Source organism: Berghia stephanieae, chromosome 11 (genome assembly GCF_034508935.2).
Source record: "Berghia stephanieae isolate SIO BIC M18660-M18661 chromosome 11, UCSD_Bste_1.3, whole genome shotgun sequence".
In the NCBI taxonomy this organism is placed as follows: domain Eukaryota; kingdom Metazoa; phylum Mollusca; class Gastropoda; order Nudibranchia; family Aeolidiidae; genus Berghia; species Berghia stephanieae.
The window spans coordinates 12,827,950-12,840,449 of record NC_088370.1 but is presented as its reverse complement, the minus strand read 5'-3'; the positions used below and the strand labels follow the sequence as shown (position 1 = coordinate 12,840,449).

General features: G+C 37.8%; 2 protein-coding genes across 3 annotated transcripts in view; both read right to left on the bottom strand.

Annotated features, from left to right (window-relative positions):
• Nucleotides 1-1,980, bottom strand: part of LOC144957324 (uncharacterized) — an 8,751-nt gene extending 6,771 nt beyond the window's left edge. Inside the window, exon 1 of the mRNA XM_078888464.1 lies at nucleotides 1,911-1,980. The gene's annotated coding sequence lies outside the window, so the exon portion shown is untranslated. The remainder of the gene's footprint in view (nucleotides 1-1,910) is intronic.
• Nucleotides 1-12,500, bottom strand: part of LOC144956997 (glutamate--cysteine ligase catalytic subunit-like) — a 99,538-nt gene that overhangs the window by 84,590 nt on the left and 2,448 nt on the right. The gene's annotated exons all lie outside the window — the stretch shown is intronic.

Sequence of the window (12,500 nt, the reverse complement as noted above, 5' to 3'; positions counted from 1 at the left end):
CTAGACTGGGTGACATGCGGGACATAACCATTCGCTCAAATAGCTTGTATGCGATGCACAGGAGGGAAATCGGGCGATAGCTTTTCTTGGATTTTGGATCTTTCCCCGGTTTCAGTAGGGCGACTACTCTTGCTTTCCTCCATGCACTTGGCAGCCTGTTTGTCCTTGCGCATACATTGAAGAGGTCCAATAGCCAGGATAGGGTTCTCGGGCCAAAGTGTTGAATCATCTCAGTTGTGATTCCATCCAGTCCAGATGCTTTTCCTGCCTTCAGATGGGACAAGGCCTCTAGTAGCTCCTCCAGGGTAAAAGAGTCAAGATGATCTTCACTATCCTTGAGGGCTTTGTCCATTTCACGTTTCAGGGCTTTTAGTTGGCCTCGTGCTTTCTTGGCTGGTTTCCCATTCAGTAGAAGCTGATGTGCTACTTGGTCAGGTGTTACTGCAGCCACTCTTGTCTGGGTATTTTTGTCATTATTCAGTTTTGAAATTGTAGTCCAGGCCTTTTTGCTGTTTAGGGTCATATTGGTGGAGGTTATTAATTCCTTCCATCTTTCCGATCTTTCATCGGCTATCATTGATGTGAGTTCTTCACCCAGTTCTAGGGTTCCTTCACTGAAAGGATCCACCTTGTATGATTCAATGTATCTTTCATATAGTTTCTTGCTTTCATCTTGGAGACATGGAATATAACTTTTTCGGCATCCTCTGGGGATGTTTTTCTTTGCAACTTTCCATATGAGTGTTCTAAAGTCGTCGTATCTCTGTGGGTCACTTTTTATATTGGTGATCTTATTGTCTAAATCTTTAGTAAAGTTTTCCCAATTTGCTTTTCTAAAATTGAATCGTGGTATCGCATTTGATTCGAGGGCTTTAACAGCTGGTTTGATGCTGATGGTAATAGGCCTGTGTTGAGATTTCGGTATAGGCTCACCTACAGTCCTTTCAAAGTTTGAGAAGTGTTGAGAGGATATGAATGCCAGGTCCGGATTGTAACCTTTCTTCCACCGGGCACTCATAAAGGTTTTCTTGTCTTTGGGGTTATGGAGGATTGTGAGGTCATTGCCGGCCGCCCTTTCCTCAACAGCATCTCCGTCAAGGTTATTTTGCTCATATCCCCATATAGTGTTATGGCTGTTAAAATCTCCAATGATCAGAGTTGGTTTTCTATCGGATAGATTCATTTGGGGCCACTTGAATGGGGTTAATGGAGGTTTGTACACAGATATGATGGTAATCAGTGTTGTTTCTACTCTGAGAATCTCAATGTCATTTTCTGAGTGATCATCGCTTTTCAGTATGTTAGATTTTTCTCGAGTGTACATGGCACTTCCATATTTTGGGTGTTCGTGGTGTATTACTAGTTGCATGCCAGGTATGCAAGGTGGTTTTGAGTCTTTGTGGGTTTCCTGTAAGCAAATTATATCTGCTTTTAGCTCTGTCAGTATCTTGCATTTGGTATGGGAGATTCCTTCTGTGTTGAAACTTACAACATTGAAGTTTTCCATTGTCTGGGCCGAGGGCTATCCTTTTACCGCCCAATTTATTCTCTCTGGTCGCGTAGTGTAGCAATCAGTCTCCTTCAGAGAAGGATTACAGGAGCACGACGTGAACGTTTGCTACTTGCTCCCATTATTATTATTATTATTATTATTATTATTATTATTATTATTATTATTATTATTATTATTATTATTATTATTATTATTATTATTATTATTATCATCATCATTATTATTATTATTATTATTATTATTATTATTATTATTATTATTATTATTATTATTGTTATTATTAGAGTAACTATAGAAGTAGAAGTTGTTGTAGTAGTAGTAGAAGTAGTAGTAGTAGTAGTAGTAGTAGTAGTAGTAGTAGTAGTAGTAGTAGTAGTAGTAGTAGTAGTAATCTCACCGTGGAATGACTGGCCTCCAGGAGTACAAGCGAAGGGAATGACATTTATTTCTCATAACGCAGAAATCCTGAGTCCGAAAGAGGTCAAAGTTAGGACAAGAGGAGTCATAAGTCAAAGGTCACCTGTCCGCCAAACCTCAAACTTCTCATGCATCAATCCTTGAATTGCTATATTGAATTATGACGTAATTGGTTCCTTCTAGAAGACATTGCAAGACGTGGCTTATCAGGATTTCGGTGTGATGTAATTTGACTGTACTGGTCCTTGGTGTCTCCTAGTTCGTGTTTACAAATTTACAATGTTTGTCCATCTACTGCGTATAATTTTTGAATAGAAAGAACGAATTTGACGTCACTCAGCTCATTGTCCTTGTTTTTCTAGACAGCCATTTGAGGTTGTGCAGCTAAATTATAGATCCTTAAAGCTAATTATTGTGCATTTTCTCATTTGGGCGTGGCGAGATCTGGTGTATAAAATTGTATTTTATCAACCAAATATACTGCTAGTAAAATTACAGCGACAACATAGAGAGTATCTTTTTCACCTGCACATTTCGTGAGGTGAAATCTAATAGAACATGCACAAATGGGGGCTCCAAGAATCACCAACATGCCCAAAGTGCAACCAAGCACCACAAAATGCAAACCACCTTGTACTAGATTGCCCAGAGACAAAACTGGAAGGGGGATTTGAAATGATGACTTCCGAGCCTGGATTGATACCTTGAACATAGAAGTGTAGCCGAACGATACTAGTACTATAGAACAGAGGGGGGGGGGGGGGGGGGGAAGAAGGGGGAGGGGGGGGGGGGGGGGGTATTTGATAACATAGAAAAAACAAGGAAAGTGGAAGGGGGGGTATTTATACAGTAGAGTAGAATAAGAATCGTAGCTATTTTGTCTGATAACCCATTCCTTAAAGGGCATTGTTGTAAGGAAATCTTTAAAAATGAGCAAATAGCTTACAACAATGTAAACTAGACCATAAGTGGATTCGGATGTCAGACCTGCATATATGCAAAAGTCGGCTGAGACACTTTTGTTTGTTTTTTGTTTGTTTGTTTGTTTGTTTTTTTTTTTTGGTTTTTTTTTTGTTTTTTTTGTTTAACTCCTGGTCGTATTTTCAATGGTCTACTTTTGTATTTTCAGATTCGATGGTGCAGCGATTTTGTAAATTAAAGAACTGAACAAGTGTGTATGAAAGGTACCAGACAATGGAAGAACGAAAAATACAAGAGAAAAAACAACATCCTATTAAGTCGGTCGACCTCGACTTGGGATCGAACCTCAGACCTTCTGAATACCGATTTTGTATTGTATCTTGTCGTGTAATAAAATCAAGAGATGTTGAGCATGACTAGTGACCAAATAGGTGGCAAAATGATTGCAAAACGCTGGCCTCGGCAAGGAAACCTCTCGTAAAACACTGAAATGTCAGAAAGTAACTTTTTGAAATTTTCAAATTTGTTTCCTTGATTTTGTTCTTTTTAATTATTTTTTATCCATTTTTAAATTTAATTATTTATATTTCTAATCCTTTATTTATTATTTTATTCATCTATTTATCCGTTTATCTATTAACTCATCTGTTTTTATTCATTCATTTACTTATCTATCTATTTTTCTCATCATTTTTTTTCATTTATTGAATATTTGTCCATTATGTTTTAATGTTTAATTTGATACATGTTACAGTGAATGCATAATCCGTCGGATGGTGGAAAGGTTTGAACTGAGATATTGCCAAGTTTAGTTAGAAGGTCAGTTTTTATCCAAAATGAGTTCTTGTCATAAATGATTAAATTTGTACATCTTCATGAAATATCAAAGTTTAATTTCACTTCTAAATATTTTTACAGCAAGTCTAGTTGAAAAAGTATGACATTTAAGAAAAGTTGCTGAATACCTTTCCCATACATCTGACCATAACTTCATGAAAAGTCACCCGATTTACTTTAAATAAAGATTAAAATGCTCTGGGGAGCACGTTCTTTCAGAAAATGAAAAAAAAATGCAAAACCAAAATATTTTCACTTTCCGACTGATTATGTCATGCCCTGACACAAATATGTAGATTTTATAGCATCGAAATGAAGTCACAGCTTTGATTAATTATTGGTAGCTACACAAATATACATCAATGACACGACTCGCATTCACATATACACACGCAAATATACAAACACACAGAGACAAAAACACCCATACACACACAAATACACACACACATACACACGCACACACGCACATACACACACAATTACACACATACTCAAATCTAATCAGCCATTTTCAGAAGTTTCCCCCAAATTTCACACCCACCCACCCAACACAAAAATTGTATTTTTCTTACTCAAACAGAAAAGCAACAAATACATATATAATATTGATAAGCAAAATGAACTCGACAACACAGTGTCACGTTTTTATAGCTATCTATAATAAAACATTTTACTTTAAATTTCGTGATTTACAAAAGAAATCTGAATGATAAAAGTTCTGGTAAACGAATGTGACAATTTTCCTTTGGTTGGTAAGGAGAGGGTTAACTCTCTCCTTACCAGCCATTTTCAGTATTTTCCCCAAAACTTCTCACCCAACTAACATAAAGATGTATATTTTATCACTCAAACACAATAGCAGTCTATAAGTTCTTGCGATAAATAATTTCTTTAGCAAAACATGCTCTACAACACACCGACTTTTCTTTAAAATTTATGATGTACAAAAGAAATTTGAATAAGAAAAATGTTGGTGGTATCGTAACGAATGTGACGATTTTCCTATAGATAGTATGCGCTTGGCTAAGAAGCTCATAACATTGCCATCCGGAAGTATAACGGACCAACACACAAAACTGTGTGTATCCATGAACGTTAATAGTCAGGTTAATACAGTTCAGTGAGCATTACTCATAAACGCGGATGGCAAAAACAATAACAAAGACCTGAGTGACGTCATCTTCGAACTATCTATAGTTGGTAAGGAGATGGTTAAGTTCGTGACATGTACAAATCTATCCAACATTGTTCGACAAATGGATGGAAATACTCTACGCCCTGCTTTACATCGGTCGTGTTGCGCAGCTATCCGCTATTTTAGAAAACGGTAAGGGCTGCACGAAGCCGGTGATCGTAAAATACTAACGAAAGAGTGAAAATGGAAAGGCTTCGTATGAGAACAAAACAGACAATGGACGTTTCGGGTACAAACCCTTCGTCAGCACAACAATACACAAATAAACGTGGAAAACAAATAAAATATAATGAAAAATAACTTGTATCGTCTGTACTCAATGGTGGTTGCAGTATGAATGAAATGTTAGCGTGGCGTGGGTAGAGGATAGGGTGCCCCAGGGGGGTGATCTAATTGATAAGCAAAGGTCAGCGTCAGGGAACAGAACTTTCCAGACTATAATCGAAGATAAAAGACATATTGGTAGTAGTAGTAGTAGTAGTAGTAGTAGTAGTAGTAGTAGTAGTAGCAGCAGCAGCAGTAGTAGTAGTAGTAGTAGTAGTAGTAGTAGTAGTAGTAGTAGTTATAGTAGTAGTAGAAAACTGTAGTGAAACAGTAGGGGGCGGTGGAGGGGGCGAGGTGAAAGGGTCACGGCGGAGGTGTGTGTGTGTGTGGGGGGGGGGGGGGGGGTTGTTGGATGAGCGAAGGTCGAATCTTCGCGAAGGAACGATGCGATAGTAAAGTGGAATACACCGATAAATAGATAGATAGATAGATAGATAGATAGATAGATAGATAGATAGATAGATAGATAGATAGATAGATAGATAGATAGATAGATAGATAGATGGACAGATAGATAGGTAGATAGACAGAAAAGAGGGGAGAGAAGAGAGAGAGAGAAAAAAAAGGGGGGGGACAGGGAGAGGGGGGGGGGTTGGTTTGAGGCGGACCGGTAGAGATAGGGAATTAGAGAGAGAGAGAGAGAGAGAGAGAGAGAGAGAGAGAGAGAGAGAGAGGAGGAGAAGAGAGAGAGATAGAGGGGACAAAGAAAGAGAGATAGATAGATAAGAGAGAGAGAGAGAGAGAGAGAGAGAGAGAGAGAGGGGGGGGGGGGGGGAGAGAGGGCGAGTAAACAGCCGAGTGATAGCGGGGTCTATATGTATATTAATGGATAAAATCTATCTATCTATCTATCTATCTATCTATCTATCTATCTATCTATCTATCTATCTATCTATCTATCTATCTATCTATCTATCTATCTATCTATCTATCTATCTATCTACTGATTATCCACCAATTCATAGTCATCTACCTTCCTTGCTATCTCTCATTGTGTCCACTCATCCACTTTTTTTTCCATTAATATACATATAGACCCAGCTATCACTCGGTTGTTTACTCGCCCTCTCTCACCTCCCACCACCCCCCCCCCCTCTCTCTCTCTCTCTCTCTCTCTCTCTCTTTCTTTCTTTCTTTCTTTGTCCCCTCTCTCTCTCTTTCTCCCTCCCCCCCCCCCCTCTCTCTCTCTCTCTTTCTCTCTCTCTCTCTCTCTCTCTCTCTCTCTCTCTCTCTCTCTTCTCTCTCTCTCTCTCTCTCTCTCTCTAATTCCTATCTCTACCGGTCCGCCTCAAACCAACCCACTTCTCACCCACTTCTTGAGACCGCCGATTCGTTCACCACCATCGCGAAGTAATTTTGACCAGCAGTTAAGCTTAATAGCGAATCGGCGGTCTCAAGAAGTGGGTGAGAGATGGATCTAGAAATGACTTTGAGTTTGAAACGAATATTTTTGTGTTCGTGGATAGCTCACACGGTAGAGCCACGCTCTCACCTGCCAGGCGGAGTTGTCGTACCAATAAGGTCGCAGGTTCAAACCCCACCACCGCCGCGAAAAAATTTTTTATTCTCTATTGTCTTCTGGCACTTTTCTACTCACTTCATATCTTGTTGTTACCAACATAAGTGCCTGCTCCACTCACTTTTCTGAATTAAAAATTCACCCCATACACCGGAGCATACTCAATGTCTCAACCGTTTCTATGTTATATGTTTGTGATGAGAATATTGGCTATTAAGCTTAACTGCTGGTCAAAATTACTTCGCGATGGTGGTGAACGAATCGGCGGTCTCAAGAAGTGGGTGAGAGATGGATCTAGAAATGACTTTGAGTTTGAAACGAATATTTTTGTGTTCGTGGATAGCTCACACGGTAGAGCCACGCTCTCCACCTGCCAGGCGGAGTTGTCGTACCAATAAGGTCGCAGGTTCAAACCCCACCACCGCCGCGAAAAAATTTTTTATTCTCTATTGTCTTCTGGCACTTTTCTACTCACTTCATATCTTGTTGTTACCAACATAAGTGCCTGCTCCACTCACTTTTCTGAATTAAAAATTCACCCCATACACCGGAGCATACTCAATGTCTCAACCGTTTCTATGTTATATGTTTGTGATGAGAATATTGGCTATTAAGCTTAACTGCTGGTCAAAATTACTTCGCGATGGTGGTGAACGAATCGGCGGTCTCAAGAAGTGGGTGAGAGATGGATCTAGAAATGACTTTGAGTTTGAAACGAATATTTTTGTGTTCGTGGATAGCTCACACGGTAGAGCCACGCTCTCACCTGCCAGGCGGAGTTGTCGTACCAATAAGGTCGCAGGTTCAAACCCCACCACCGCCGCGAAAAATTTTTTTATTCTCTATTGTCTTCTGGCACTTTTCTACTCACTTCATATCTTGTTGTTACCAACATAAGTGCCTGCTCCACTCACTTTTCTGAATTAAAAATTCACCCCATACACCGGAGCATACTCAATGTCTCAACCGTTTCTATGTTATATGTTTGTGATGAGAATATTGGCTATTAAGCTTAACTGCTTGTCAAAATTACTTCGCGATGGTGGTGAACGAATCGGCGGTCTCAAGAAGTGGGTGAGAGATGGATCTAGAAATGACTTTGAGTTTGAAACGAATATTTTTGTGTTCGTGGATAGCTCACACGGTAGAGCCACGCTCTCACCTGCCAGGCGGAGTTGTCGTACCAATAAGGTCGCAGGTTCAAACCCCACCACCGCCGCGAAAAAAAATTTTTATTCTCTATTGTCTTCTGGCACTTTTCTACTCACTTCATATCTTGTTGTTACCAACATAAGTGCCTGCTCCACTCACTTTTCTGAATTAAAAATTCACCCCATAACCGGAGCATACTCAATGTCTCAACCGTTTCTATGTTATATGTTTGTGATGAGAATATTGGCTATTAAGCTTAACTGCTGGTCAAAATTACTTCGCGATGGTGGTGAACGAATCGGCGGTCTCAAGAAGTGGGTGAGAGATGGATCTAGAAATGACTTTGAGTTTGAAACGAATATTTTTGTGTTCGTGGATAGCTCACACGGTAGAGCCACGCTCTCACCTGCCAGGCGGAGTTGTCGTACCAATAAGGTCGCAGGTTCAAACCCCACCACCGCCGCGAAAAAAATTTTTATTCTCTATTGTCTTCTGACACTTTTCTACTCACTTCATATCTTGTTGTTAACATTTCATTCATACTGCAACAACCATTGAGTACAGACGATACAAGTTATTTTTCATTATATTTTATTTGTTTTCCACGTTTATTTGTGTATTGTTGTGCTGACGAAGGGTTTGTACCCGAAACGTCCATTGTCTGTTTTGTTCCCATACGAAGCCTTTCCATTTTCACTCTTTCGTTAGTATTATCCGCTATTTTGTGTCATCCAACATCGTTCATTTTGTTTTTTTTATATACCGCCACTTGGGTGATTAGTTCTCAATAGAATTTATTTATCAATCAGACTATAAACGGTTGAGCTGCTAGCAGTTTTGGACTGTAAAACGTAATATTATATAAAAATGAATACAAAAAACCTTTTCTTTTAAAGCGCTTTGAAAAGAACTTCAAAAATAATCGAAATAATTTTTAGTTCTTTTATTTTTTGGGTTGGTGGCTCACGGCGCTGGCAATAATTGTAGATCATTTCAGCCTTATCCGCAATTATGTCAGGCTTATAAACTCATAGCCTGGCCGTAACTTTCGTGAAACATCACATTGTCCCCAAATTTACGTCACAATAGGCTTCAGCAGTCGTGACGTCACTTCCCTCGTAATGACGCATAGTAAACTTAGTAACTGATTCTAGACTATCGGAACAACTGCGGACGCCCTTATGAAATACTTCTCCGACGAGCATAAAAGTGTATCCAGAGGAGAAAAACGTTATGAATTAAATCTGATTATGTTTTGACTTTTATACGTTCTGATTACAGGACATGTGAAAAAACTCTCGTTCTTTCTTGGTTTAGAACCAAGCTGCTTGTTGTCCAAGTGAGCAAATTGGTTTGTTTTTTTTAAATCTTTCCCAAGGAAAGAAAACGAAAGTGCCTGAAGCGGGGCTCGAACCCGGGACCTTCTGGATCACAGTGCAATGCCTCTACCACTCGGTCACTTCGCCCCACCCTTAAGTCCCTTAAGTCATAAGAAAAGGGAAAAAAGTCACATTGAGCTAAATCCGAACTGTAAGCGAGGTTGTGTGTGTGTTTGGGGGGGGGGGGGGGGGGGGGAGGTTATTCTACGACTTCTTTTCACTTTCAATGTGTTTCATGCATATGTGTGTGAGCATTCTCGGAAATTTCCTATAGCGTCAATACTTTTCCAAGAAACGCTGACACCGTGTATCTACCCTGTATTGATTAATTCCATCAAACGAATTGTGGCGGGAGAATGGAATGCCAGATCTGTTTCGTTGCAATGCCAAAAAAATAAAAATAATTGAGAATAGAGGAGTGTCTTATCATGTTTGTTGAAGTTATCCTACGTATTGATATTAAGGAAATTTTGTAAAAATATATCTTATAACTCATCTGAGCAAATGTTTGTTTTTTGGGGTTTTTTTTTTTTGGTAGTTTTTTTGTTTTGTTTTTTTTTTTTGGTATGTTTTTTTTTACAAAATGAAGTTCATAGCATTTCATCAAATTACCACTTATGATATGAGGCCAGTAGATGCAAACGGTAAAAAACAATTGTTTACAAAATATTGTAGTTGTGCTTTCAGAAAATTAGTAACAAGTAAACTGCTGATTTCTTTAAAACATTTATATAAATATATATATATATATATATATATATATATATATATATATATATATATATATATATATATATATATATATATATATATATTTAAATTTGGCCAGAATACTCGTCCTTTAAATATCGATCGATTTAAATGATCTTCATCTTGGCAAAAACTCTCAAACCTGGGAGTTCCTTGAAGACCAGAGAGGTCCCAGGTTTGAAAGCTTTTGCCAAGATAAGGGTCATTTAATCGATCGATATTTGAAAGACGAATTTTTTTGGCCAAATTTTTAAAACCATATTTTTTCAAAGTACGGCAGTAAACTATAAAAATTCTATTTTTAAATGCAAAAAATGGCAAAAATGAGACGAACGACCTTCATCCTGTTTGAAAGCTATAGATAGAATGAATTTGACGTCAATCTGGTCTTTGTTATTGTTTTTTTTGTTTTTTTTTTTTTTTTTTGTTTTTTTGTTTTTTTTTTTTTTTTTTTTTGCCATCCCCCTTTATGAGTAATACTCACCAAACGGTATTAACCATACTATAAAAGTTCGTGATTACAGATAATTTTGTGTGTTGGTCCGTTTTACTTCGGATGGCAATGTTGTGAACTTCTTCGCAAAGCGCATACGATCAATACGTATCTATTGATAAGTAATGCTTTTATCGACATTTTATCAATTGACGGAATTGTGCAGTAGTATTGTCACGACGTAGCCTTGATGACATCATCGTAAGTCGTGAACATCTTGGAGGTCAAGCAGTCTTGACGGAGTATGACGTCACTATTCAAACAAACCACCGATAGGATTTTATCCTCTTTCTCCTCTCTCTCTCTCTCTCCTCTCTCTCTCTCTCTACTTATATATATATATATATAATATATATATATATATATATATATATATATATGAGAGAGAGAGAGAGAGAGAGAGAGAGAGAGAGTAATACCCACTAAACGTGCTCAAAGTGCTTTACAATGGGTTCCTGACCAGCAGCAACACGTAACATCAGGAACGAGACATGACGCCTTTCAGGTGGTAATATATATTTCTTTCCGACAGAGACAACGCTGTTAACGACCAGGTACTCATTTTTCACTTGGTTACGGTGAAGGAATGTAAGTAAAGAGTCTTTTCCAGCTATACGCGAGCGAGGCCCGAACCCAGGACATTCCAATCCGACCAAATAGCCACACAACAGATAAAAGTGAGATTGAAAAGACCCAACAGTGATTCCTCTGCCCACCATTGGAGGTCAGAAAACCCGGCCGAATAATAGGTTGTTTTTTTTTAAATATAATAATAATAATGATAAATATACATTTATATAGCGCTTATGCCGAAGCTTCGAAGCGCTTTACATTGACCATCAGTAAAAACATTCGATTTATTCTCTGTAATTCAAGATTCATGGTTTTGATCATCTGGTTTAATTTGATGTTCCATGCTGAAACAGTCGTCCAGCACAACGCCCAAAGTTTTTCGCTTTGGATAATAATAATAATAATGATAATGATAATAATAATAATAATAAAATAAAAAAATAATAATATATATATAATATATATTATATATATATATATATTATTTTAAATTATCTTTTTTGTCCCAAAAAGGGGCAAATTTTGTCATTTGGTTATCCCTTTAAAAATAACAATATTGACATAGACACATCCACAGATGCAAAATATAAATAGTAGTTCGGAAAAAAAAAATATGTATACTAAAGTACAATCACCAAAAATTTTGGGTTATCAGCCTGGAAAAAGTGCACGTCGCCCTTAAAAATAAATTTTTAAATATAATTGACAAATCAAATTTTCGGGCCAAAGTGCGAAAAATCTGTTTTGTCAGTGTGCTGCGGTGAGAAAAAACGAAAGTACGTCACAAGCCCTTTGCGTGGTATTTTCAACACCATTTTGGTGATTTTTTCTCGGGGGGTTATTTCAAACAATGTTGATACTATGTGTTCAGGTAAAATTTTCACGAAATCCGCCAGCCGGATTAATTTAAAGCGCTTTGGGTAAGGAGTTCACACAAAATTGCCCTCCGGGGCGTTAACGTACCAAACCACAAAATGTGTGTATCCATGAAAGTTTAAAGGCGGTTATTACAGTTTAGTGAGAATTTACTCACAAAAACGGGATGTAAAAAAAAAATAACAAAGACCAAAAGGGTTTCTCATCTTTATTCATTAAAGGGACTAAACACAAAAAGTGTGTTAAATGAACCCCACAGTCGGGTTGATATAATTAGGAGAATAATCACCAAAATGGCTGTTTTAAAAAAAAGAAAAAAAAGATTAGTGAAGCACATTGTTCCTTTATAAACGTTTGAGGCTACATACAACTAATTTTTTGTTGAAAAACCCCCGGCAGCTATGCGGGGTATTTTTCCAAACGCATTTAACACCGATAAGTTTTTTTGATCAGATAAAAATGAGTGAGTAAAAAAAATTTTATCAATCTTTTTGTTTTTAAAAAAACTTAATAATTCACCCCCCAAAAAGAAATCTTCCCCACGCAAA